Source organism: Manacus vitellinus, unplaced genomic scaffold, assembly GCF_001715985.3.
Source record: "Manacus vitellinus isolate BGI_N305 unplaced genomic scaffold, ASM171598v3 scaffold_5_pilon, whole genome shotgun sequence".
In the NCBI taxonomy this organism is placed as follows: domain Eukaryota; kingdom Metazoa; phylum Chordata; class Aves; order Passeriformes; family Pipridae; genus Manacus; species Manacus vitellinus.
In genome coordinates, this window is record NW_021940682.1 from 26,616,198 (window position 1) to 26,639,366 (window position 23,169).

Consider the following 23,169-nt stretch of genomic DNA (forward strand, 5'->3'; position numbering starts at 1 on the left):
CAAAAACTAACTAAAAAGGCTTTGAACTGACTCATTCTCCATACTGTAAGCCTTTCCATTTCTAAGTGTATCCTCATATGGTGAAAGAATATGGCCTTAATATTAACATTAAGCGCACTCCACTCCCTTTCAGTTTAAGATTTAGCCTGACATAAACACTGAAAGATGGACTATGGAAATTTGAAACCCTAATCAATTCCAACTGCCTGACATAGTATTATTTGATTATTCATGCACAGGTTAAAAAAAAAAACCGCACTGGAGGGAAATGAGAGAAGTAATTAATACTTTCATATGCTGAACAATGAAATACCATCAGCGTCCTCTCAAGAGGAAGCTGATAAAAACGTAAGAACAGCTTCTGTCTTTCTGTTTGCTCCCTGACTTTCTTCACCACAGCATGTACCATAGGTCTGTGAAAAGATACTTACACTCCTAAGTCAGAAAATGCTTCCTGCTATTCTCACAGATATTTTATAAACTATCGTAACCCCTGACTACACCATACAACATAAAATTGCTAATTCTGTTCTTCTAAGACTTCAAGATACTTTTCAATTATCTGATACATATTCTTTCAAATACACATTCAAAGTTGCTCTTTAAAATATTTTTCAGAGTCAAACTATTGCCTGACAGGAACTCCCAATTTGTTTATTTCATATATGTATGTAATACCACCTTCTGAAGCATGGTCAGAATTCATAGTTGGAACCTCTGCTGCCCTTCCCAAATTTATATTAGATGATAAAAGCAGGCCCAGCAGGTCTTACTAGATTTACTATTCTGCAGTAGAATATGGCACTATACTATTTCTCTTCCCCACTTTCCATTGAAAAAAAAAACATAAGTATTTTTTGCCACTTCACATACAGCAACTCACAACAGTACAAGGACAGAAATGTTAAATATAGCAGTTAAAGTAGACATGTCGATTTTTTTAACCAAATTAATAGTATGGATATTAAACTACTTTTTTTGACAGGTCACCTTCTGAATATACATAAAGCCTTTCCAAGACACACACACTTTAAGCCATTATCTGAAAACAGAGGCACACATTTTTAGGCAGCACTCTGATTTTTTAGAGAAGCATTGAAGAGAATACCCAGGAACACACGCACGTACAAATATAGAAATAATGAGTAGAGAAGAAACCACTGAACCACAACATAACATACACTCTCCTTTATTTAGTTTTTGGAGGGAAGGAAGGATAAAAAAATGCATCAAAGTTTTTGTGCATAAGTTCCTTTCTTCAAGCTTTTTATTTAATCACCAAAACAACCCTTCATTAACAAAGTTCTGGTCTAAACTTAGGATTTTACTGGTTTAATTGAAAAGTGTTATTCAAAATCTGATCAGTGAAAACAATTTGCTGTATGTATCTCCACAGAGGTCAATTTAATCTTCATACTGTCTTTAGAACTCAGACATGAAGAAATGTCTGTATTGGGGGAGGGGGGAAAAACCCAAATAATCACAGACCCAGGTATCACTGGTCATGTTCATGTTATTCACAGTGAGAATCAAGTGATTCAGAGAACAGTCAGACCCACCTTGGCTTTTCCACAGAATTGCCAAGCACAGACTGGGCCACGCTACAAACTCTCAGCCTTGGAATCTGTGACCACACAAAAGTTTCCTGTTTCCAAGAAGTTTGCTCTTTCCTCCCTTTAGCCCCACTGTAAGATACATAAATGCATAAAACTAGTATTCTGACACACGTCAATTGTACACCCTATATCACTTTTGCTACCCAAAAGGATATCATGTTAGCAGATTTGTGGGGTGAGTTGTTTGGGTTTGGGGATTTTTTTAATAATTACTTTTTTAAATAATATCGTATAGAATAAGCATTTTCCGTTTAGGTTAAGCCTATTTTGGAATCTTACAAATATTTTTGCTGAGGCCTTAAAAGACTATTTTGTATGGCAAGAAACTAGAAATCTTGGGTACTTTTTCTTGAAGTATTGTCCATTTTTAGTATAACTGCCCTCACAAGTTGCCCAATTACGTATATGAAAGATTGCCCATAAATATATTAACACACTACCAAAGGTACCATTTTTATCCACTTCTGCTTACAATTTTTCTGTCCTGAAATCAGTCTGGTCTAAGGAACCAAACAGACATCACTTGTCTTCAAAGTCATTACTATGTTCCTAGTCTAGTTTACCAATTTGTCTGATATGCAGTCACAGTCCCATTTAAAGGCAGATACCAAATAATAACAAGGAGGGCAAGGAAAACCTCCCTGAGGATTACAACAATTTATTCTGAGTCAGCTCCAAAGTCTAGCTACACAATCATGAACCAAATAATGTACTGCCATTTCAATGAATTAGTCTGAGGAAACACAGAAAGCAAAGCAAGCTTAACTTGATGGAAAAAGCAGCAAGAAATGTTAACATATAGTTGAGGCTTACATTTCTCTGTGATAATAGTTTACTCACCAGTGAATCAATCAAAATATTTTAAGTACCTTCTCAGAGGATTCCAAATTGAAAAATCGTGCAGCACTTCTTCTCAGATTCGTATTAAGCAAAATTCCTACAAAATATATAGAGGGCCGAAAATCTGGCTAGAAAGCAATTGTAATGGAGCTAGACTTTATCTTCAGGCCTTGCTGCAGACATGCCAGATACGTTCTTGTAAGCGTTTTTATATTTATTTTTTTTAGCAGAAAAAAAATGGAACTTACTACAGACTTATGTCAAAACCAATTTTTATGAAAACTAAATTCTACCAAAAGGTAAAACAACCCAGATAATTAAAACCTATATTTTTTCACACAAAGCTGTGTAATGACTTCTAATGAATAGAGTGACTGCTCAGCATAGTCCTGTAACAGGCTCCCCAGGAAGGTGGTAGTTACCATCCCTGGAAGTTTTCAAAAAATGAGCACTCTGTGATACGGTTTAGGGTGCATGGTGGTATTTGGTGAAAGGTTGGACTTGATCACTCTGGAGATCTTTTTCAACCTTGATGATTCTATGAATGAACTATGCTCTATCCAGCTCTTTAACTTCTTTACAAGAGGCACTGTGAGATGCCCCTTATAAATATACTTTAATAGAGTAGATTGGCACCCACTCGTTTGGAAAGTGTGGTTCCTACTGAAAAAAGCTAAAATGAGTTTTACTAATTTGTTTCATCTTGGTACAACAATAGTTTATCAAGATCAGGGATTCACTAGAGTAAACCAAGTTTCGTGGCATGCCACAGCAATTGTGAAAGACTAGAAATTGAAACAATAGCAGTGTTTAAAATAAATCTTACTTTCTTTTCATTCCTCAGTTAAGAGCACACAGTTAGTAGGCAATGGTTTGGGAGTGACATCAAGAGGACTAATTACAGTTATTTTGGAAAAAAAAAATATGAGCTTTATAGTTGCCATTATATGCAAGTTTGCATCCCATACACTCTCAAGGATTTTACTGGATGTAGTCAAAGATTGAGCTAAAAAGGCAGGAAATAACAAATTAGTTGAATTATGTTATCAGAATACACAGGATCAAACCCTGATTTCTGCTACATTAGCTTTAATTCACATTGGTATTGGAATAACCTCCACTTTATGTCACTGAAACCAGTAGGTTTTATAATCAACTGCAATTGGCATAAGCTTTTACAGTCTTTCTGCAGACTTTTTAGACTTCCAAGTATAAAAACAAAACAACAAAAACCCATTCCTTTCTATGTTATAGTATAGCTGTTAGGAGGCAGGCAGTAAGTAAGAAGAATCTAAGACAGCAATTCAGGTAAACCGAAGCCATTACCTGAATCATATAACTGATCAACTTTCCTGACAATAAAACTAGAGCTAAGGCAAGCTAAGCTGAACTACAAAAGCAAGTAGCTTTGAACTGAAACAGTTACAGATTTTCAAGTCTCTCCAACTCTATGCTAGCCAACTGCTTGCATTTTTCTTCACTGGTGATTTCCATGATTTTTTTTTATTTTTCCCCAAGTAGCTTTTACTTTCCAAAGAAGTATACTTCTATAAATGAAGGTCTGAAAATCTGCTGAAAGATCAACCCAATATTTAATCGCTAGGCTTAACTTCCCTACTGTAAAATTTAAGTCCAACCACGCTTGACAGCAGCACACCAGAGGACTGCATTTTTCCTGGCAGATGAGAAACCCAAGTGCCACAAAAGGTTATGGCATTTCATAACACTGGCCTTTAGACAATGACAGCTGTAAGTTCTGCCTAGAAAGACCTATAGAGGAAAGCTGATCACACACAAACATTTATGAAAGCTTTAAAAAAGTAAACAGTTTGCTTCTTTCAGTAATCTATATCAAACAGAAATGGTCTGTGAGAGCACAATTCATGTAGTATTTTACTAAGACAGAAATTTTAAGTTGTCTTTCAAAATTCCATCACTGATAAAGAACAGTGATAATTTTGCCCCTCTATTGAAAGAAGGAGGACTGGCTGAGATCACAACAAGAAAAAAGTTCAAATGGGGAAAAAATCACAGATAGATTAAGAGCAAAACCTGTAACTCAGTGCGATGAAGGTGACAAATTAGAGGACAGCTGCCTTGGAGAAGTCAGTCAGCACTTTCAGACTTAAAAAAGAGAAAAGCAGTGGGTACTGTGTTGTTGCATTTGTTGACAAGGCAAATATATTCTCTTCAAGTAACTCATCTTCTCACATATGCATATTAAAAATACAGAATTTCACCTTGGAGAGAAGCAGCTTCAACTTCACATGTCTGAGCTTAATCAAGTCTGTTTTCAGCTAGGTCTCTGCATGTGTTTTACATATCATTTAAGAAAGAGCATTGTAATACCTTTTTTTTTAACCAAAGAGTAACAGTCCATTTGAACCTTTACATAAACAAAGTGAATATCTATGGCCTACAATGCCATGGAAGGTTACTTCTTGAGAGTTCAGGGTCCCTCTTTGCTTCTCTCTCATGGCATTGTTAGCCACTGAAAGTTTAATGAAGAAAATTATAGTTTGCCAGGCCACATACAACAGTAGGATGTATTTATTTCTACATAATAAAATCAACCTAGAGTAACATAATAAGGAATAAGTAGTTTCTGCTCTATGAGACTTGCTTCTCTTTCTGGGGCTCTACATTGATCTTGCTACAAAGTAATCAGGAATTCAAGATTTATTTCTCAGCACAGGAAATTAGTTGTTTGGAATAATACAGTGCTGTGTACACACCATAAATCTCCCAGGTTTCTCACATGTTATGGCACACAGAAAGACACTAAGAAATTAATTAAGACATAGCCAATAAATAATACAGCTATCCAACCCACACATCCGATCCACTAAGACAATGTGGCAGCAGAGGCATTTGAAGATTTCAGTGTAGACTGCCATGTTCTTTTAAGGAAATCCAAAGAAATACTGAGACAGTAAAATACTGCTATCCAACTACTTCAGAAAAAATTACCCAGATGATGCATGTAATCAGCCATACATACCTCATTCAAATCAACTTTATCACCCCCTATAGTTCCTTCTCAATCTTGGGCTTTTAGGACAAAAGCACGTAGAAATCAGTGTGGAACGGAAGTGGTTTCTGGCTTATGAGAGGCACTGGGAGTCCACACGAAACCCAAAAACTCACCATCTCCTTTTCAAATTTGCTAGGAGGTGGAAGTCCCACCCCGGGAAATGGAACTGAATCTAACTAGAAACTGCAGCAGTGCTGAGTATGAGACTTATTTTACATAAAGACACTTCTACTTGAATCCCAACCTTACAGTGAACACTCAATCATCAACTTCTGAGAAAGATAAAACAGTATTTCTACAGACACAAGCTACTCTAAATTTAATATTACAGGCTAACAAAACAGGTGAAAGTTTTAAATTAAAGGGTACTTCTGGAGGCTGATATTCTTCAATTTTATTTAAAAATCAAGCCAGGTGAGTTATTTCCAATAACTATGAAAATATAAAATTGGTTTCAATGACCTCAGAGATACATATGCTTATTTGTGGTTATGGCCCCAGGCAACCCTGAAATCAGCCATTCCATTAAGTCAGAAACATGGCACACAGCCAAGCTCCTGTAAGAGTTAAAGGTCTTGCACACACTTTCTTTGAGTGTTTATTTGAATAGAATGGTGACTTTGGGTTTTGGGCCACCCATCACTTATAGACCTCCCATAATATATAAAGGAATGGTTTGACTGAATCTTAGCATACATCAGCTAGCCTTGAGATACTAGCTCTTTAAACAAGATGTAAAATCATCAAAAACTGAAGCAACAGGGAAAAACATCACAACAGATTTTATCTGGAGATATTTTAATGTGTATTTTCCTCTATAGATGAGTCATGCAACAGTTTGGGTGCATTTTAATTACAATAAATAAAGTAAAATAAATAATCTAAAAGCCCTTACACAGCCGAAAGAAATATACAAAACTGTTCAATATAATAAAACAAAAAATAATAGTGACAATTATCACAAAACAAAGAAAGTACTTCAGGCCACCATACTGAGGTTTTGGGGTCTTTTGGGTTGGGGGGGGGAGTTCTGTTTGTTTGGGTTTTGTTTTGGGGTTTTTTAAAATAAATAAAATAACCTCTTTTTTTCCCTTTCTTCTCCAGGGTCACAAAAAGAAGCTGTAACAGCTAACTCATATTATCAGGAATACCACAATGAGTTGAGGACATCAGAAACAAATTCTGATTTGAACATTTAAAAATAACTGGCACTGACAATAGTCTTAAGGACACCCTGATACTAAATAAACATGCAATCAGTTTCTCATTCTGGGCTCCAGAGCCCCAAAAGTAATCAAGAATTACATTTTCATTCAGAAGCTTCAAACCTTTTGGTTTTTTAATTGAGGGAGGTTTCCATAATACAAGAAAACACCAGTGTATCCTATTTCAAGCTGTACAACTGAAGTCTCTCAAGTAAGACAAATTCAAAGAAAAAAAAGCTATGCCAAATGATCAACAGGAGAAAAGATGTTTCAAAGTTGCTATCACACATAACAAAAGTTATATTTACCCTGTTTTCTTGCTGTAGGTACTGCTATCTACCACCAAAGGTCTCTCTCAAGGACAGGAAGTGTTAAATTGACATAAATAAAGAGAATGAAGTTTTTAGAACTCGCTAATAGCAGTCACCCTGATTCATTCTGGAATTCATGGCCCCAGGTCTATATTTCAGACTGTAAACATCAAACAAAAGAAAGCAGCAAGCAAAATGTAATAGAATAGGGACCAAATTGTGATGATTTTTTCTTTGAACAGGTAGTATAATAAAGGTTGTCAGGTACCAACTCTAGCAGTACCAGTTCCAGTCTGGTCAACTACCACTTTGAACAGTGTGTAACAAATTATACAAGTGTGTATATACATACACTACAATTGAGGAACTGCTGGTTTAGATAGCTGATTAAGTGCTATCATCTGAAGTTTTCAATTTGGCTTCTGCAACACAAAAGGGTACAAAAACATGACTTCTCACTAAATGCCAAGGAAGGGATCCAGTGCACCTCTCAGTAAAAATAAAAATCAATTACTGAACCAAAAACTGAATTATTATTGTCAGTACAGTAACCTTTTATAAAGTGCTCATTTTTTATGGCCTTAAATAAAGAGAGGAAAGTATGGCCAAGAATAGCAGACACTCTGAGTTCCTGAAAGCCCACCTTTCCTGGCATCCAAAAGATTGCTAAAATAAGTTAATGGTTGTTCCAAACTGAATTCCACACAACTCCTATCACTAAATGGACTAACTCAGAAAGTTTTTAATTAAACACAGGGTAAAGACAATGCATCTAACCAGTTAGCACCTGTGATTTGAAAGACTGCATCTGAATTAATCCTGGAAAGTAAAAGAGGAACAAATTTTTAGGTTGCAAACAGAAGTAAATGCTTTAATGGCTAGCTCAGCTTAACTGTTCAAAAAGGAAGAAAAGAAAAAAAAAAAGCCAAACCTGCAGTAGGGTATTAACCACATAAGGTAGAGGTGGTAAGTACTGAAGTTTGTAGCATACCTCAAGTTCATTAGGTTCTCTTCCTCAAAATAGCACAAAAACTACTTTGCAGATACCTCACTCTGATACGACACCCCACTGTGTTTCCTCCCCACCAGACATATTTTGCCTTTGTGGAATTAACTTAAAGCCAGGAACAACAATCCACCCTTCCTCTTGGTATTTATTACATGGCTTCTGACTGTCTGAAGGATGCTGATGTCTCTTAGACATGTTTTTGTAATTTTTCAGAACTTAAATATATGCTGTGTAATTACTTTAAACCAAAGTTTCATGGTGATGTTTTTTCAAGCTCAACTGATTACAGCTTGTTTAATGGATCTTGAAGAAATACATTATTCACCTTAATAAGAATTTATGCAAATCACTGCCACTAGCCTCTACAGAAGACCTTTTCAATTAATTCAATTAGACTTTTTAGTTTTAGGATTCTGGGTATTTTTTCTACTAGAAAATTATAAGCATGGATTGTTGGGGGATTTTTTCAATTCTGAGAAATGAAACTTCATTGTTGTGATGTTCAAACTCTTATACGAATGAACTTTAAGTGCAGAGCCCTCTTCGTCTCTGCCATTCAGATCAAATCTAAGTATATATCCCCAGATATCCATGATTAGAAAGAAGACAAAGCAAATTGGTCATTGGTGTTAATATACACATAAATTACTTCTTGGTTTCAGGAGAGTGATTTTACAGGAAAAATAAATAAAATAATCAAATATTGGCATGTCTTCCAAGCACTCTTAAAACGCTCACAAATACAAAAAGATCTCTCTCTAAACATGAAATTGTAAAAATATTTTTGGTATATATTTCATGGACGTTTCAATGTCTTATCTACTTAGCATTAATACAAAAAACCTCGCTTAAGTGGATAATTGTTCTTTGAATATAGCCAGAAATATTTCAGTAGAGAAGTTCCAACAACTCAGAAAGAACAATGCAGTAATAACATTTGAACTATTTTTACAGGTATGGATTTGCAGTAAGGAAGACAGTGGAAAGCTTTATATTGCAGAGGTTATTACGATTAATTAGATCGTATACTAGAAAACCCCTTATATAAAAGTGAAATCCTTAGTGCATTGCAACTCATTTCTTAAAATCAGGTGCTTTTAGCTCTTCCAAACAAAGAGCTACAGAGCAGCATTTTGGTTCTCATTTTACTAGCTAAGGTAAGGGAGGGAAACTGGCAGTCTTTCCAACAGAGGGTCTTATTTTTGGAGAACAGCACAAGTGCAATGAATTTTGCATGTTCCAATGGGGCTGGAACAAGGTAGAACCCAGCCTCTTTCTTGAGCAGTGAAATACCACCCCTGACCACAGGAATAATCCTGAATCACTCAAACTTCACCCATTCCCTTCATCAAACTCATTATTAATTTGGCAGGAGAAGGAAAGACAAAGATGGGAAGCAACTGTGAGGCTCTTACCTAGAACTAGAATTCAGAGAAGCCCGTTTCTGTCTGCCCCTATCTCTCTATTGAAGCCACTGGATTCCAGTCCTAGAACACCTGTGTTAAAAGCAGTCTAACATTCCTTTCATTATTCTTACCCTTCATTAGGATTTCCCATTCTGGAGACCAACAGGGACAGAAATTAGGTAAAAAACTAATGACTTTCTCGAGTTCTACAAACTTACAGCTACCCATTGATGACAACTTCCTTTACATCCATTTTTCAAATCTTCAGATATGGCATGTTTTCTGCTATGAAATGGAAGTTTCTAATCCACACTGATGGTTGCAATCATAGCTCCTATTCATAGAACAGAGGAATTCATAATTGGACATAGGCATATTCCCTCATCCGTCACAGCTGTTTAATTATGTGTCATTTAACCAGAAATGAAGAGCGGTTCCTCTCAGAAAAGCAAATGTGAAAATGGCTGACTGGTTCTAGGTTTATACCCCTCTAATCCAGATCAAATGTGCTCACAAAAAGAAGTTATCACTCTCCAACTGTTTGCTCTACAAAATCAACCAGGCTTCTGCAAATCAAGCTGTTTCCCTTTGAAGCCTATATGGCCTTGCCTTACGAGCAAAAGTTTAGTGAACTAATTACAACTGCAGTGACATTTATACAGTGCACTGCTAAACATTACAGATCTCAACAAGACATGCATAAGAGTACATCTACTGTGCCCACAACAGTAACACTCAAAATTAATGTACAGGACAATCAGCTTGAGTCAAACACAAAAACAAGTCTAAGGCTTTGGAGCAGCAAGCAGATTCATTAGGAATTAAAAAGCAAAGCAGAATATTAAATAGCCACATAAACAAGGTGAAACTGTTCTATGCTTTTAATTTCCAGGCAGAATTTGCCAGCTGGAATGTCATTAGCAATTCTGTGGGTGGTGTATGAACCAGCTCAGCCTCCCATGACTGTACCTGTTCTGCAGGGCCAGCAGTAGTAAAACTGACATCACAGCTAGACTCATAAAGGCAGAGAACACCACTTTTCAAGACCCTCAATAAAGTGACGTGGTTTATTTTCTAAGCAGCCACTTAGCCCTTTTGGAAGCGTGGTTATGGTCAGACGACAGAAATCATCTTTTGAACTTCAATATTCACTGCCAAGGGGATATTATGATGCAAACTCACATCTCCTTGTTTTGCCATTAACACTGTCTAATCTGCCAACTTCTTTCTAAGAGTAAAACATATCTTGTTTTATAGAAAAATAACTTATATGCATCTATTGGGGATTATATTTTTAAATCCAAATAACTAAAATATTCACCAATATCCTAGTTCTCATTTACATGGAGATGTGGCACTTGGGGATGCAATTTTGTGGTGGACTTGGACTCAATGATCTTAGAGATCTTTTTCAACCTAGAGGATTCTACAATTCCACAACTTCTAGGAAAATGGGCAATAACTTACCAGCCACTGGAAACTAGGGCTCAGGAGAAAAGTCCAAATGAGATCCAAAAACTCTTCAGTTCATAGGGTAAAGTGGTTAGCATAAATAAAAACTCAGGCATTTCAAGACAAATATTCCTGTAAAGAATTATTTTCTAATGACTGATGCTTTATTGGTTAATTTTCATTTTTTAAGAGTCATCTACCAAACAAAGATAACCTAAAGGAAGATTATTACAGCAGCAGGAATCTAACATTCAGACAGGGGATGTTTTCTCATAAGTGATGTTTTCATGCACAAAAAACATTCAATACTATAATTGCAAACTGCCTTTAAACATTGTAATTTCAAGAATTACAGTTTCTGAGCCTCAAGTATTTTTCTGCTGTAAGACTTCAGACTTATTCTGCTCTGGTCAAACCTTTTAACATTTCTTCAGTTCTACATCAGATTACAAGACATTTCCCTCTCCTCCAGTTTTTTTTATTTTTTTTCTTGGCTTCTAAATTCTCCCATTTTCACCTAAGAAAGTAAGATTACTAAACCACATTCGGGAAAAAAATGTCACACAGTAATTATTACAATTACTTCCCCATGCTAAAGAAATGAAATTCCAATACAAAACCATCAAGTTGTTCAAATATATGATGGTCCTTGTCAGAAACATCAACTCTATCCAATAAATGTTTGGAATTTTTTTTTCCAAATCACTTTTTAAAGGAAAGTTTCTACCTCCCTTTTTCAGCTTTGATTACCCCACTGAGTGAAATTAACTGGCCTAAAAAAAAATAGCCACACACATGCATGCAGCCACAGACATACATATTTCTTTCTCTGAACATGATTTACCAATTTAGCCACTCTGTATAAACCCCTACATTTTGAAGGCTCTCAAGAAGCTAAAGCTTGCTCTTAAAATGGGCAAAATTAAGTGGGAGAAGACACTTTTATGCCATTTTTCCTCTCTTACAAAACCATTCCAAAATAACTATGTATAAACTTCCTCTCAGTCAACAAAATGATGCTGCACTTCATAGCTTTCCTGTGCACCTTTAGAAACAGAGGATGAAGTGGCTGTGTCACACGCGAGCTTGGAAGGAAAAGAAATTGTGTCAGAAAAACCTATCCATGATAAATTACACAGTGACTTCCTCAGCTCAGGAGGTCAGAAATAAATGTAAACAAAAATACCAGTATGTAATCGTCTTTGATATTCACTGTTATCACCTTAGTCTGCAGAGAGTTACCAGATATAGTAACTCCTTTGATATTTATATGGAAAAGTCTTCATTTTAGAAAGAATATGATTTAGGGCCTGACTAGTTGAAACTAAATGTTGGACAGAGTTTTTCCTTTCCACTACTATAAGAGAAGAATTTTTCCTCCCATATTTTATTTAATACCAAGAAGCAAAGACATTTTAGTATATCTAAAGGGAATAGTAATCTTTTTTATTTTCCTTGTTTTTCCTCTTTACCCTACTTTGTGCTAGTGGTGAGTTTATGGACAACTGAAGGTGGGGTAAGGATTGGTTGGGTTTTAAGAGATGTTATAATAATCTAGAAATAAATCAATTCACAGGAAAAATAATGGTTTTTTCCTTGTTGATAGCTGGAGTGAGTGATAGCGGTTCTTTCCTCTCTAACCAAGTGCTAAATTATGATGAGGTGTTGGCTCTTAGGAACTTAAACACTCTATTAAGCAAGTGATCAAAATTTCAAGCAATCTGCCTTTTTGGATTATGTTAGTTTTTAATAGTCTGGCTAAGAATTTTTTCATGCCAAGTTCTGAAATCTTGGTTCTAAAAGCAGATCGGAAAACTTTTACATCTGACTGAGCTGTTGTGAATACACTACCCTCTATTTTTCCCCAATTACATCAACAGGTGGGTCCTGGCAGCGCATGCAGCCCAGCCCCGCGCGGAGAAAGGAGTGAGAGAGGGGGAGCTTCGCCAGCGTGGGCTGTGCCCTCGTGGGAGATGAGAGGAGGAGCCTCGGAGCACACAGAGGAGAAGGACAACTCTAAACCCGGGCATATGGAGCTTGTTCAGCCCTGTAAGGCCATCCATCTAAGAGAAGGTCACTAATTAAACCTACATCCTGAGGACCTCGCTGCCACCGTCCAAGCTCGCTCGGCCCCGGCAGATGAACTTTAGGATTAAAGGGTGGGTTCAGTTCAGCGCCCACTGTGTCTCACCTAAAAAATCCACTGCGCAGGCTTGAAGGCCTTATCCACATTTGCAAAGCCCTGTAGCCGGGCGAGGGTCGAAACGGCCATCTTCTACAAATGCAGCCATGATGACATCAACAGGTTTATCATCAAGTACATTGTTGTTTTATGGAGTTTTTTGCATATGTATAAATTTCACGCCTTCCAATGTCTCTCTCTAGGCACCACAAACACATTAAATATATTTGTGCAAAACCCAGTCAGCATAATTTAGGGGGAGGAAGCAAAGAAACATGGAATTTTTCCTTTCATTCTACTGTGCCATTATACCTAGAATTCTTAAGAGCAAGCACAGTCATCTACTGTTCTACATGAACAAAAGTTAGCAAATTAGATTAAACTAAATTAAGCGGGTTTTTAATTTATAAGGTCTTTGTTCGGTCACTTTTTTATACCCTCGTGGGGATGTTCTCAGTACTGTTGATGGGTATTTAGACACCATGTTTCTCACCTACAGTACTGTACAGGGGTGTTGTGAAAATTAATGTTAGTACAGCATTTCAAAAGTGTAAAATACTACATAAATTCTAAAGGCATTCAGTTAATGTTAATAAGAGTAGTTTAGCTAAATCCCCATTCATCATACTAAATGTAAGCATTTTATACTTCTAAAGTTCACAAACTGTCTATAAAAAGCCTGACAAATGCTTATTAGGCACTGAATAGAAAACTAAAAGTACAGACAGCCTCAAATTGTTTCTGTAATCAGTTTTGAATGAAGTCAGCTCAGAGCAGTCACCTCATAGGAACAGGAAGCCCCTATGAAATCATACTTCCCAAATGAAAGGGCAAGGACTCTGAGAGTCTTTTCGGCTGCCGTGACCCAAAAAGCCATAGAGGGCAATGAGACTGCTTTAACTGCTGTGAGTTTCGAATCATGTTTTAGAGGTCAACAATTATTAGTGGAGTAACAAAAAGGAGCTAGTATCCTCATTACTCAAAAAATCCACTACACTAGAAAAAGAAGTTCCCATAACACCTTCCCAACATCTCCTCCTTCCTCTCCACCACCAGTTTCTGAACACTATGATGTTGTTTGGTTTTCATACTGCGCTGTAAAAACTTCTAGGCTCTGAAGTGTGAAAGGCCACCTGGAATAATCACATATGGTACTGCACCGACCTGCTATACACATCCTACATAACCATTACGAATGTGAAAAATAGATTCCTTCATCTGTAATCAAATCAAGAAGAGAATTATGTTTATCAACCTTGCATTAAACAGTACAGCTGGAAGAAAAACATCGCTTTTGGACAGCACTGCTAATTCCTCAACAGAAGAAATGGTTCTGTATGAAAGGTCCAATGCTGGGTGTTATACACAGTGTCCCATCTTCTTTTCAGTAGTCCTCCATCTGGTCATGCTTCCCAACAGTGAAGTTAAAAACCAAGACTCCACTATTTATACAAGTTTTTGTAACCCTCTAACAGGATAATTTATTCCATTCCAATATTAAAAAGTCTCTATTTGTCATGGTTTAACCTCAACTGACAACTCACTTAAAATTTACATGGGCTACTAAAACCAGGTGAACTTAAGTAGTGATAGATTTATGAATGTAACTAACCTGAATCAGAGAATATTCTGAGTTGGAAGAGACTCACAAGGATCATTCAGACCAGCTCCTGTCCCTGCACAAGACAACCCCAAAAATTACACCATGTTCCCAAGAGCATTGTCCAAAAGCTTCTTAAACTCTGTCAAGCTTGGTGCCATGACCACATCCCTGGGGAGCCCCTTCCAGTGCTTGACCAACCCCACAGGGTAAAGAAACTTTTCCTAAGACCCAACCTAAAACTCCCTTGACACAGCTTCAGGCCATTCCCTCAGGTCCTATTGCTGGTCACTATAGAGAAGAGATCAGTGCCTGCCCCCCCACTTCCCCTCACGAGAAAGCTGCAGACAGTGATGAGGTCTCCTCAGCCTTCCCCAGGCTGAACACACCAAGTGACCTCAGCCACTCCTCATATGGCTTCCCCTCAAGGCCCTTCACCATCTTTGTTGCCCTCTTTTGGATGCTCTCTCACAGCTCTATATCCTTCTTACATTGTGATGCCTAAAACCGCACACAGTACTTCAGGCAAGCACCTGTGGCTGGAACAACAAAGAGAAGATTCATATCAATACTTGTGTAACCAAAAAGGACTGAAAATATTTCAATTGTTCTAGGTAGGTATACAGAGGATAGAGGTATTACTGATCTTTTCCATCATCTCTCTTGCAGAGAAATCAGTAAATATAGTAATAGCCTGCGCAGAAACATGCCTAAATTTAAACATCTCACAGCTGTGTAATAATAAGCCTCATTGAACAAGCTGGTCTGAAGCTACATTAAACAATTCACATTTTCAAATCGGCATCAAAAATAGAAAAATCATACCTTGTATATGCACTCACAAGATCAATAAGAAATCAATGTAATTCTCTTTGCTGCCACTTTCAGACTACCCTTTTATATTCTGCAGAAGTTGACACATTTCAGGGTTCAAATGGTATTCTGGTTTTACTACAGCAATGTCAAAGTTTGATGGAACACAAACAAGAAAAGGGTTCCTGGCATTCACAGGTCATTTAAATCTCTAGTTCCAGATGCTTGGCTTCAACAGTAACGTTAAAAGAGTCATGACTTCATTTCAGAACATCATTTCTGTTCTTAAGACTTTGGTAGCAACTTTCACCACCAGCAAGTTTTATATTCATACAAGGCAATAGTGGTCAGTCAGATGTTGGTTTAGGAGCCCATACCTGAAAAGACATCTGAATACACACTGAAGTCCTGCCATCACCACTCAGACAAGTCAGGCACACCTCTACCTGTTCCCAATTGCAGTGCTATTTATGCACCTGATTTCTAGAGCTGAAGTGAGTCCACTACATCTAATGGGACCCATTTTATTGGCACCTCCAAGTCTCCAGGGTCTTCTCACATTTATGTACAAATCATAGTCTATCAAAAGGAACACTGTTAACTATAGCCAGGATAAAGGATCAAAAATGGCAAACAGCAGTAAAGAATATAGTCCGTTTCATTTTCAGAGTAAGATTTCCCTTTAAAAAAGGATGAAGAGATTGCTGATCTAAGCAATTTGAGACTAAATTTGAGTGACTACCATACTCTAATGGCAATTAGACTACTCTTAGAATACTCCTCACAATTCTACATTAAACAATTGCTTTCCATTTTCATTTCACGTGCAAGTAAAATACTTGAAAAAGTGAACATATTAGAACCCAAAAAGCTAGTTGTTTAGAGATATGGCTTTTCTTTTACGTTATCAAGCTAAAAATAAGTTCACTTTACAGTGTCATTGAAAAAAATCACATTTTAAAATTTCTATGGAGTTCCTGCTTTTTCATGCAAATATTTTATTTTACTTAAATAATTTATTTTAATTCAAGTTGATTGAATAATGCAGTAGCAATACTTAAGTGCATCTGCCCCAGGTTTTTTGCAAGACCTGCCCCAAAGAGACAAGTCAAAGACCCTGTTACTGAAGCGGTTTATCTATCCTAAGCCAATTTTTACTTCACCCTCAGTCTTCTTTTAAAAATATCAACAATAGGCATAGAATAAAGCAGCAAGCAATCAGAGGGGATAAATAAAAAACCTATGAGTTACATACAGAAAGAACAATGTAGGCAATACTTCAGCACACAACAGCACAGTAATCTCTACTTTCTCTATTTTCAGACTTTCAGGATTATTGAAAGCAAGAATGAAAACCCAGGACCAAAAATATAATAATTACAATAACAACATATGAAAAAATTTGTCACGATTCTTTTAAATATCTAATCACAAGGATGTGCCTAGTGGCATACTTACTCACTTTGAGTCAGATTTTATTAATTAAGGTTCTGTCACGAACAGTACAACTATTTAACTTGTTGCTGGTTCACTGCTTAAATGATGTGTGTTGTACATTTTGTTAGGGAGATGGGTAATAAGGTTGTCCCCTAACATCAGCTTCGGGTCACATTGAACCATCTGGAAGAGCAGGAAATTATGCCTTCAACGTCCCAAAGACCAACAGAAACCTCACAAGTTGGAGGAGGTTTTAGAGCTGGCTTTACCAGACATGTTACCTCGGTGGTCTAATGAAACGTTGCTTTTAGAGGACCAGTACCGATCAATACCTTGGTGGTGTCACATAACTCAGACTACCAGAATTTAAATGCCTATTGAAATCATCGAAATACACAAAGAAATTCTTTAGGGATCTAACTTTAGGAAACCTCTTGACTCATAACTCCTTCTTTGTAGTAAAACAATTTTAAAAAACATTATTACCTTGCTGTAATGACAGGTCCTACATGACCATGAGGAGCTCAAGTGTTATAGTGATCTATGTACACATACAATGTTAATGGAGAACTCAGTTTCAAATGCAAGAAGTAAAACCAAGACAGAACAAGCACTAACTTGCTTGACAAATGAAAATAATTACAAATAGGTCTTCCTCCTCCTTTTTTTCATCATATATTTTCTTTGGAAGACATTAGTTTGATGGGATGGAGAGGGATTATGCCATTAATGGGAAGTGTACAAGTAATATTATTATGACATTATACATTTTTCTCCTGCTGAAAAGAAAAATAGCAGCTCAGTGTTTGGGCCTCCACTCGAGTTCTGCACTGAAGGCACTCAATCCTGTAGATGGTCTCATCTGGGAATTTTCTTCTGTTGTGGGAGGAGAGAAATAAAATTCTACTTATTACCTAAGCAAACATAATAGTCCTGGAAGGTGCTAATATTTCCACTGAACAACATTTCAGGGCAGAAAAAATTGAAAAGACATGTAAAAGAGCTTTTAAGATTTAAGTAAAGTGCACGTGTGGGTCTTGCTTCACTGACAAAAGTGGGATTTTGACAAGGAATTAGCTTCAGAAAGATCTGGATTTATTTGAATAGCCTAGCAGTATGAAAAATGGAAGTTCAGCAATGAATCAGTTGGCTTTTCAAACAATCACTTTTCATGCCAAATTCTCCTTTTGTCCTTGTAGCACATGAAGTAAGTTATAGGCTTTAAAAATACCAAATACAATGCAAGAATTGCTGCTCTGTGATTATGTCTATGACCAACACAATAACAAATATCAGTCAGTACGTTACCCATGAATTTCTTTAAACTCTAGTTCACTTGACAGAAGTTTGGAAGTGGTTGCTACTGAGCAAATATGTCCAGTGCCTGCCTGTATGTACAGAAGAATTCTTTATTCACCCATATATACTTTATTTGTAAATATTGGATTGTGCATTACTAAGAATACTAAAACACCACTTTTATTGTTAGAAAAACAAATCTTGTTTGCCCCTTTCCAAACTAAGTATCTGAAATGTTCATGTTTCACCACTTACTTGAAATAATTGGAAGTCTGCAATTATCAAGCCACTAACATTTTTATGGCACCCCAAGTGAGATGGCACATGAAAATCTTTTTAAGCATGAAAACAAGATGTGTGCATTTTTCATGATGTTCAAAGACTGTCTGGAAAAAGCAGCAGGTGGAGAAAAGCAAAGGTTTTCCAGTTAACAAAATGAAAAGTATGAAAAGCAATACAGAGTGCATACAGATAACATATTTTAATGATCTGCATTTTTAAGTGGAAGCTATCAGTACAAGAACCCTTAATTTCTCATCATTTTTGGAGCTAATCAGCTTGAATTAGGCCTATAACTCTTCTGATAATTCCTGATGTTTTCTTAAACTTTCTCTTAAGTTTATTCCCTACCTCTCTATTCAGACTAAGGAAGAAGTGGCAGCTCAGTACTTTCTGAATAAGTAGCAAAGACATCTCTGTTCAATTCCTTCCTAGATTAGCTCGAAAGGACTTTTATCCAAACGATTTTATACAAATGCAAATGTCCCCAGTTCTTAGAAGTCTCACATAAAAGTCTAACACATCATTCCATGGAAGCAGCATCCAGGGAAAAAGGCATCTATTCACACAACAAACACACACTTCTGTGTGGCTTCACAACACAATCCATGAAGAGAGTTGTGAGGCTGTTCTGCCAAAGGCAAATTAGACCCTATGAAAGGGAGTGCCTACCTTATAAAGCTGTACTGAGAATCTGTTTCTTATAACACATTTTCCAAAGCGTAACAGAGCTCCTCTGTCCTCTCACATTTCTGGACTACACACCAGTAGATCAGTGAAAGGTCACAGATCTGTGAATCAGCTGTGTTTGATATGAGGAGGAAGCAAGGCTGTGTAGCCAGTGTATGAAACATTTGGACCACAGCAGGAGAGCATACAGCAAGGGCCAAAAGAGTAAGCTTATGCTGAGCACATAAGACATAACAGGTCTGTAAAAGTAATGACTTCCAGCCTTCAAGAAGTACTCCGTGGCATTCCAAATCAACGTAACAGCAGCTCTTTGCCTGCCCTGACCTCTAAGATGTCATCCTCTAACAAATAATCCAGAGGACTATTATGTTGTTGGTTGTTTTTTTTTTTTATTTTGAGAATACAGAATTACTTTTTGGCCAGAAAGACAAGATGATTTAGGTGTGAGTAAGCATATCTTACTGAGAACTTTCAGCAGAAACAAAAGTACGAAACAAACTTTACAGCAATAGAAAGCGAACAACAGCAGACAAATACTTTGCAGAAAGCAGAACCATCCTGGATGCTCTTAACAGCTGTACAAATGAAGGAAGCACTGTGACACCCCCAACACACACACACCTCTCCCCAGCTCAAGATATGTCACTACTTGCTTGGAGCCACATATGACCAATTCTATTCCTTCAACAAGGACTGTCCAAACAACCATGAAGACCTGCATGGTCACCTTTCCCTGCTACCAACAAGCCACAAGAGGTGAGGGAGGAAAAAGAGCATGAACCATGAACCAAGTCTTAAATAAAGGAAGGAAGTGAGAGAAATTTAGTTGTTTGTAGTTGCGATGAAGGAAGAACAAGACTTAAAATCACTTCAGGTCTTAAGCAGTGCAAATGTACCTGCCCAAAAGGACCCAGTACCCCAGACAGATCATGAGTGTGTTGCAGCTCAGCATCCGCAAGCCCACAGGGATTCTCAACCCTACTGCTGGGCTCTCACCACAGTGGGGAAGAAACAACTCACAACTCTCCTCTAGCTTACTTCTTGGGTCTTTTGAAGGAGCATTTAAAAGCATCAATGCTTACACCTAACATTTTTATCTTTCCTGCACACGTAACTGAACACCTTCCTCAAGCACCAGCTCTCCTACAAGGCAAGTTCCCTTCTTGACTGCACTCACAGGAATCTGTCACCTCCGAGTGCTAAGGAACAGCATTATGCTTCAGGAAAAAAAGGAAGGAATTTGGTTTGTGCTAATCTATCCCTTTGTCTATTTGAATGAATCTGCAGCACAAGATCTTCCTCCTGGGTGTGATCACACTAGATGCTACACAATGAAGCCCATTCTCAACTGGAACTCCTTCACAACCCTGGAGTAAGTATAAGTGACAGAAGACCTATGATGTCTCTATTTTGTTCTTAATTATGGAGAAGGTTGGGTGTTTTCAGCTGGAACATGGTACCTCACTTGGGAGGAAGCAAGGGAGGGTGACAAGGAACAGCTTCAAGTTTCAAGATATTTAAGACACTAGTTCTTGTATAAAAGAACAGCTGTGTATCTCTGCTTATCTTACTGAAAGAAGCATATCAAGATGAAAAGCAGCAGCGCTCATTATCAGTCAAAGCAATCTGCTATGAATTACTTACTCAAACACTCTAAATAAATGGTATTACCTAAGTATTTCCCAAAAGAACAGACTCTACAAAGAATTAAGCAAATGAAGCCAAAAGACAAGGTCTTCAGCTTCCCAGCAGCCTTCTGACATTGAAATTTATTATCAGGTTATTAATAGAACTAGACATATCCCTTCTTCAAAGCTATTTTACACTCTTCAGAGAGGAATCCGTTGTAATATTTAGTATAAAATCATTATTCTTCTGCTTTTAAAGTACTTTTCTAAATAAAACCAAGCTCTGAGTGATCCACATACTTGTATCCCCATATATACCCACATAATTAGTGCCACAATGTATTTAAATACTGAAACACAAGGATCTACCCAAGTACACCAGCACACAATCTTGTTGCAGACCATTTTCTTTTCATCCACATGACCTTTCTCCTTAATTCAAAAAGTTTATAATCAAAATAACATCAGATAAGAAATTCAAGTATATGACACATGCATCATGCTTTAAAATACCAATGGCCTAACCCCAAATAATCCAAATTTCTAAATATTAAACCAGTAAGGGGTTTGCATATGGCAACATTTAGTCTATGCATACACACAAATCCTGTGATCGCAAAGCTGTTGCCCATGATCTCCTACGAAGTATCAATGTGACAAGTTTACATTAGAATAGACAGAAGACAGAATTTCAATGATTTTGAATTTCAACTGACAGTGGCAATGTTCTGAAATTTTTTAGACAAGAATAAACTTAGCTTTGCTTTTCGACACACCAGCTACAAAACTTGCTATATCTATGCTTGCTGCTAAACAAAAAAGTTTTTATTTATATAAATTGCAACTCAGCTAAAACAAGCAAACAGCCTATTTAGCTCTCCCGTTTGAGAGAATCAGGAGGAAGTGTGAAACTGGGGAAAGAACCCAAAATAAAAAGTAGCAACTATGTTAACTGTTGAAGGGAGTGAAAAGTTGAGAAAGTAAAATCAAAGCCAAATGGATGATACCACAGAAGAAAACCACGACATAAAAGAAACACTGTAATAGAACCAAATTAAAAAATAAACTATTTTACAGTTTCTTATATGCTGATTTAATTATGGTATATAGAAAGAAGGAGGATCCTTTATTCAGGAAGATTAAAATCCTGTAAATTACCTTCATGGTGCAATTTGCAGTAACCAAATGTATATGTTTTACAATAAAAAGGTAACTGAAAAAAGCTGTAACCTATGTAGATATAATTTCATTTGCTTTGCTAGTAGGCATGAGAATAAAAGAACATCAGTGATACAAATTCACTGGAAAATGTCTAGCTGCATCATTCATTACCACACACCATCAACTTGAATTACGGTTTTCTGCTTACCCTCTTTTATTGAAGGGTATGCTGTAGCATACTTACAAGTGAAAAATATCTGAATTTTGAGGACCATGAGGTTGAATATACATGGGCATATTAAGCATTTTGACAAGCATTACAGGGATGAAAAGAAGTACAGACATTTGTATGAAATATTGCCTCTCTCCACTCATAGAACTCTTTGGGAGAGTTAAGAAAACACCAGACAAGGAAGAAGTCCTGAATGTAGGTTACGTGTCCTACATCAGAGACTAAAAAACAAACAGAACAAAACACAGCCTTGGTAACCACAGAACGAGTAGTGAAGTCCTGTCATAGCTTGAAAGCTGGCCAACAGGTAGGAAGCAAAGGAGTATTAGTAAATGGCAGCCTCTCAGCATAGAAAGAAGTTAACAGTGGTGCGCCCTGGGGAGCTGTGCTGGGACTTACACTGTTCCATGTATTTATTAAGGACCTAGAGGAGGTGGAAAAAATGCTGATGGCAGGAAATTATGTAGGTTAGTCAAGATGAAACAGTACTGTGCAAAGTTCCCAAGAAGCCTAGCAAAACTAAGCTAGAGATAAATCTTCCTGCATATTTAAATAAAACACATGTAACTTCATGAAAGACAAACTGCATGTACACTCCTAGGTTTACAGTCTATCTCTTAAAAATCTGATCACTACCATGTCTGGTGCAAGTAAGATAGTAAGTCTTACTTTAATTTGTATAAAGTAGGAGTAACCATTTATGTTGATGAAAATTCTGATATAAGAATTCAACAAAAGGAGAATCAGATCTTCTAATACTATCAAACAGAGCTAAATGCAATAGAAGAAAGATTAAAATAGGAAAATACCTGTATTATAGTGCTAATAAGTAAACTAAAGGTTTGCTTTCATCCTAACAGATTCAAGTTTGATGATTTCTTCCTAAAAGACAGTGAATTTCCACTACTGTACGCTGGTTTTGATAAAAAGCTCAAGAGTTCAGTGCTGCCACGGAAGAAAGAAATTAAAAGAAAA